Source organism: Rhinopithecus roxellana, chromosome 8 (genome assembly GCF_007565055.1).
Source record: "Rhinopithecus roxellana isolate Shanxi Qingling chromosome 8, ASM756505v1, whole genome shotgun sequence".
In the NCBI taxonomy this organism is placed as follows: domain Eukaryota; kingdom Metazoa; phylum Chordata; class Mammalia; order Primates; family Cercopithecidae; genus Rhinopithecus; species Rhinopithecus roxellana.
Window position 1 is genome coordinate 51,279,383 of NC_044556.1, and position 7,092 is coordinate 51,286,474.

Sequence of the window (7,092 nt, forward strand, 5' to 3'; positions counted from 1 at the left end):
CTCCACTCAAGGCTCATTGGCTGTTTATTTGGAGGGTAATCACTACCTGCTACCTAGCCACTAGAGGACAGTATTACCTCAAAAGTGCTTTCAAATTTGCCAAAATCTGGGTTCTGGAAATTTCTTTTCCATAGCAATTTTCACAACCTCCATAATCAGCCTCTAGGCCATATTCTCTGTCAGCTCTCACATCACCTGGCCTGCTCACAGTCCCCTGATCCAGACCCTCCCTTGCTGTTTTCCAGACTCTGACTATGTCTCTCCCTTCCAGAAGGAAGCCTGGTGATGAACACACACTGGAACGTGGTGTGTAAGCTCCAAACTGCAGCCACTCACTCACTAACATCCACATGTTACTTAAATTATCTGTGCCTCGGTTTCCTCATAACACCTCCCACACTGTAATGGGAAGCAAGTGAGTTAATACTTAAAAGGTGCTGGCAGTAGATAGAAAGAACAGTAGAGGTTCTCACGAGAGATTCTAAAATTTGAAATAATGACCTTCTTGGAGACCTTTTAAATCTGATCATTGCACTGAGTTAAAGAACATCTTCTCTCCAAGGTAACACAGTGTAATATCAGCCTCTAATGTTTGCACCTAAGTGAACTAATCTCAAATGGGGGATATACGGCCACAGGCAGAGCTAATTGAGGCAGCATTTTTGCAGCACCTCTTGAATTCCAGGGAATGGGTCCATGGATAAGACAGGCCAGCTTTGGACCCACTAGCAGGCTTGGAGAGTGTTTCAGGATGAGGTTATGAAAAGATATTGGTTTTATTCAGGTGGTCATGGGGTACCCATTGAGCAATATGCCTGCTTATTTTGGATGAAGAGAAATGTCGAGTCATTCTTGAGCTGTCATAACCCAGTCTCTTAGAAAGCAAATATAGTTTCACAGTAGAATAGAATGCCAAAATTCTTCATAATGGAGGGGATTAAAAACATGCTAGGTTCTCCTGATCACTGTGATCCTGTTCTAACCCAGCCATCCATTTCGCTTGAGGTAATTCTGGAAGTCAGGATGAGCCCTGGACTTTGCAGTCTGTGCTCAAGCCTGCCCGTCAGGGTTAAAGATGAACAGTTTGGTGCTGTGGTCAGGTTAATATTAGGTTGGTGCAAAAGTAACTGTGGTTTGGCTATTGAAAATAATTAATGCAACCTTGGGTCATTGCAAACTGAAGCCAAATCAGTCATGGATGGCTAAGTCAAACTGAAGACAGTTTGCATATTTCTGCAGCCAACAAGCCACTTATAGGCTATGAGCCTCTTTGCAATGGCTACACGGTGGATGGGGGCAGCTCTGCAGTCAGTTACAGGAAGAGATGGGAAGAAAGCCTGAAGGAGGGCCTGCTGAAGATCTTGGTCCAAGGCCGATGACTTCTGTCATAGGGTTGCATTGTTTGTGTTTGCTTTATCGGGTCTAAAGTAGGAAGGAAGTGTGTCCCTCTAGCTGCTGAGCTTGCTACGTAGATCAGATCTGACTGGAGGAAGTGGGGTTTCTGGATGTGAAGATGAGTTAGGTAGCAAGAGCTGGGATTATGCACCTTCCCAAGATCATGGAGAAAGTCAGTTGCTGGGTACAGGAAAAACAATCAGGATTTCAGAATCTGCTGGGTGTCTGGGGTCGAGGACATGGGTGCCTACGTGTAAGATGCTGTGGGATCCACTCTCAACAGCCTGTGGATGTGAGAGTCACTGGCATCTTGGAGACAGTTTGTATTCTTCAAGGGGTTTAGGTTGATCCAGGATCAAACACAACTTACTGTGAGTTAGGTGGCTTCAGCAGGAGACAAAGTTTCTTCTACTCAGAAAGCAGCAATGTCCTCCCTAAAGTCACCTAATATTGTAACATCCTCTATGCTCAGACACTCAGCACCCTGTGCTGAGCAATGATAAGGCATGTAAAGGGCCTAGTGTTGCACTTAGTATCAATAAATACTCAATAAATGGTTGCGTTATCTTCAATAATAGTAACTAATAACACAGAGCATTTACTGTGTGTCAGGCAGTGTTTTAAGGGTTTGGTAGCTCTTCACTCATTAAGTAGGGATCATTATTATCTCTGTTTTACAGATATGGAGGTGGAGGCCAGACATTCTGGAATTCAAAACCAGGAATTCTGGCCCCAGAGTCCACACTTAACTATGGTGCTTTTAATTAATACTACAAAGAGTTGCCAACAGGAGATCAGAGGAGGGCAAAATGGCTTCTGGCTACGGTGACCAAGGAACACTGCCAGAAGAGACAGGTGTTTCAGCTGGCCCTTTCACATAAATTGAACTATATTTTCTTCTGCCCGCCCTAGTCCTTGGGTATGAAACTGAGCCCACAGGTCCTGCTGTTACATGAACCAGGGTACAGGTATGTAGCCAAGGCCTCAGGCCTGCTGAACCAAGAGTTTATTCAGCAGAGAGTGGGAAGCCAGTGGTAAAGCTGGTGAGGAACTCTTCAAGACTATCTGAGTCTTCAAGAAAGTTCTAACAGCCCACTGGGGGACTTTTGCCTCTGCCTACATCAAAACACATTTTTTAAAAAGCTTCTGCTTTGTACTTACTGTTCCTTCATTCTGGAGCATACTAATCATTCCTCATCCTTAGGACTCAGTTGATGTGTTTCTCCATCCATGAAACCTTCCTCAGTGCCACTGGGTAGAGCTGGCTGTGTGTGTGTGCGTGTGTGTGTCATAACAGTGTGGCTTTTTCAGGACCTTGAGTTCCCTGAGGCCAGGAACCATGTTGCATTCATTCTTGAATCCCACTACCCAGCGCAGAGCCTGATACATAGTAGGTGCATGATGATGATTTGTTGTGGAATTAGAGAACAGATTTTAAAACCTGAATTCTCAAAGAAGGAGGGGTAGGATGTAGTCAGCATTACTCATTCCCATCTCTGCCCAGCCTCACCCTGCTCTCTCTGCTTTCTACCATGGTCTCCTCTGGAAGGGTATGGCCAACTGAATGCAAAGGTCAGGGCATCTTTGGTTCTTGGACTGATGTTTACATTTTTGAACTCACAAGGACGTCGACATATCCAGAAGCTGAACTCCAAGTGAGCACACCAGCTTATGTTAGTACAATCAGCTTCTCTGGGCGTAGCTTCATTACATTCTAAAAGTCTAGGGAGACCCTCAGTCCCTTCCTCATATGGGCACCACTGACTCCCAGTTAGAGCCTGATATGCTTTGGCTGTGTCCCCACCCAAATCTCAACTGGAATTGTATCTCCCAGAATTCCCAACAACCCAAGGTTGCATTAATTACTTTTAATGGCAAAATCACCATTACTTTTGCATGAACCTAATATTAACCTATTGTGGGAGGGACCCATGGGGAGGTTATTGAATCATAGGGGCCAGTCTTTCCCATACTATTCTCATGATCGTGAATAAGTCTCATGAGATCTGATGGATTTATCAGGGGTTTCTGCTTTTGCTTCTTCCTCATTTTCTCTTGCTGCCCCCATGTAAGAAGTGCCTTTTGCCTCCCGCCATGATCTTGAGGCCTCCCTAGCCATGTGGAACTGTAAGTCCAATTAAACCTCTTTTCTTCCCAGTCTCAGATATGACTTTACCAACAGCATGAAAACAGACTAATACAGTAAACTGGTGCCAGTAGAGTGGGACATCATTGAAAAGATACGCGAACATGTGGAAGGGACTTTGGAACTGGGTAACAGGAAGAGACTGGAACAGTTTGGAGGGCTCAGAAGAAGACAGGAAAATGTGGGAACTTCCTAGAGACTTGTTGAATAGCTTTACCCAAAATGCTGATAGCAATATGGACAATAAGGTCCAGGCTGAGGTGGTCTCAGGTGGAGATGAGGAACTTGTTGGGAACTGGAGTAAAGGTGACTGTTGTTATGTTTTAACAAAGAGACTGGCGGCATTTTGCCCCTGCCCTAGAGATTTGTGGAACTTTGAACTTGAGAGAGATGATTTAGGGTATCTGGTAGAAGAAATTTCTAAGCAGCAAAGCGTTTAAAAGGTGACTTGCGTGTTGTTAAAAGCATTCCATTTTAAAACGGAAACAGCGTAAACATTCAGAAAACTTGCAGCCTGATGATGCAGTAGAAAAAGAAAAAAAAAATTTGAGGAGAAATTCAAGCCTGCTGCAGAAATTTGCATAAGTATCAAGAAGTCTGACGTTAATCCCCAAGACCACAGGAAAATGTCTCCAGGCCATGTCAGAGACCTTCAGGGCAGCCCCTCCCAACACAGGCTATGTACAGCCTGGGGACTTGGTGCCCTGTGTTGCAGCTGCTCCAGCTGTGGCTGAAAGGGGCCAAAGTACAGCTCAGGCTGTGGCTTCAGACGGTGGAAGGAAGCCCCAAGCCTTGGCAGTTTCTGTGTCGTGTTGAGCCTGCAGGTGCACAGAAGTCAAGAGTTGAGGTCTGGAAACCTCTGCATAGATATCAGATGTGTGGAAACGCCTGGATGCCCAGGCAAATATTTGCTGCAGGTGTGGCATTTAAGCATAAAAGAAAGGCTTGAAGCATAAAAGAAAGAAGTAGAAGAGAAGGCAGGAGTGGAAACAGAACAGAGTTATGATCATCCAGTAGCTGAAATCATCTTAGGTTTCATTTTTTAAAATTAGAATATAATTTACACACCATAAAACACATCATTTTAAGTGTACAGCTCTTCGTTTCGGCAAGACAGGCATCAAGATACCACCACATTCAAGATAATTGAACATTTTCAACATTACAGAAAGTTTCCTTGTTTTTCCCAGTCAATGCTGTTTCACCCACAGAGGTAGTCACTGTTCTGACTTCTCTCATCATCACACAGAATTTCAAATTGTTGCTCTGGAGTTTCTAATTATTGGGATCAATTAAATATTAATTAATTAATTAATTCATGACTCCTTTTGCTCAACATGCTTTTGAGAGTCAACTGTGTTTTGCTTGCATGAGTATTTCACTGTTTTTCCATTGCTCAGCACTGTTCTATTGTATGAATATAATATACATTTGTTTTATCCATTCACCTGTTGGTGGGCATTCGAATGGTTTCCAGTTTGGGGGGCTATTATGAATGAAACCACTGTGAATATTCTTACACAATTTTTTGGGACTATATTTTATTTCTCTGAGATAAATGCTTCATAGTAAAGTTGGTGAGTAACAAGGCAAGTGTATTTTTAACTATAAGAAAAAGTAGTCCCATTTTACATTTCTACCTTTAAAGTGCACAAGTTCTAGTTATTTTATTCCACTTAGGCTTCATTCTAATAGCACATAGTCGCTAATTAGAGAGAACATACAACCATAATACTGGTTTCTACAAACCGATTTCACAGGGTCTTCTGCCTCTCAGGAGATGCTTCACCCTGGAATGATCCTGATAGGAGAAGGGGTTTCCACTCACTGGGACCTTCAGCCCAGCATGCACATTTGGGAAGACTGTTCAAGGAGCAATGAGCACAGAAGGCAGAACAGCTCATTCTACCATACAGGGTCAAAACCAACAAGCAATTTGATGCAGATGATAGAGGAACATCACCATCGTATCCAGGAATGGCTTTTAACAAGTCACTATTCCATCCCTGAAAGTAATCAGAGAATTTATTTGCAATCTGTTAGCTAATTGTTCCCATACTGAGCACAGATCTTAACTAAATGATCTTAACTGAGTGGCATTTAAATTTCTGCTCTCTGATATGAAAGTTACCATGCTCATATTTGGGTAGTAGGGTTTAATTTTAATTTGCCTAAGATTGCAGCTGATTTCTGAGATCTCGAAAACAAATTTGATGCACATATCACAAGATATTATGTAAATGCTGAGAAGACAGGGACTTTCCAGGCAGAAAAGGGATGCTGCACACCAGCTATACAGCATCCAGCAAGTTGCATCCCTGCTGCTGGCGTCAGGGGCCTCAAAGCCAAAGTGAGAACAGTAATTCCTGTGTCTACCGACCTACTGCCTAGGATGGGGGTGAGAGTCAAATATGAAACAGTTGCATTCACATCCTACCAAAAACTTTCCAAATCTGGGTTTTCATCCTCATGAAATAAAGATAATAGTATATGCCTTACAGAGTTGTTATAGGAATTAGGTAGTGTAGATAAAGCACCATTACAGTGGGTGCACAACAAACAAAAGCCTCAATATTAAGTAGGCTCGTTGTCTGAGTTATACAAGGGCACCATTTACCAAATGCATATTCACTCAGCTGACAACCAGCCTTTGTTAAGTTCCTGCTCTGAAAGAGGTACATGGTTTATTCTGTTGATAAATCTCACACAGTGACAGCAACACTACCTGAGCTGTGATTTGCAACCCAAGTTTCAGCTTCCTAAATGTTTCTGGTCCTCTTGTCATATGGAGCCACCTTCTCTTCAATATTAAAAAGCAAACTGGCTCTAACTCCCATATCACATTGAATTTGGAATTCCTATTCCTCCCTTTCCATATTTCTATGAATTCTCAGAGGATGGACACTTTTTCCAGATACTTCATAAGGGTTTTACTCCATCACCCAGGCTGAAGTACAGAGGCACCAGTTCAGCTTACTGCAGCCTTGACCTCTCAGGCCTCCCACTGTAGCTTCCTGAGTAGCTGGGACTACAGGTGCGCACCACCACATCCGGGTAATTTTATTTTTTTTTCGTAGAGATGGGGCCCCACTTTGTTGTCCAGCCTTGTCTCAAACTTCTAGGCTCAAGTGGTCCTCCTGCCTCAGGCTCCTGAAGTTCTGGGATTACAGGCATGTTTTTTTTTTGTTTGTTTGTTTAATTCAAACTATCATTTTAAGTAGGTGCAAGCATGTGACCCAATTATGTCCTCTGGTCTGTTTATGTGTGAATATATACATATTGAGTTGCATATTTTTATCACAGAATACTATGTTTTCACCTTTCTATTACAGTTAGGACAGTATATTGTTTGCTTTTTGAGACAGAGTCTCACTCTGTCACCAGGGTGGAGTGCAGTGGCGTGATCTTGGCTCACTGCAATCTCTGTCTCCCGGGTTCGAGGGATTCTCCTGCCTCAGCCTCTTGAGTAGCTGAGATTACAGGCGTGCGCCATCACACCCAGCTAATTTTTGTATTTTTAGTAGGGACGGGGTTTTACCATGTTGGCCAGG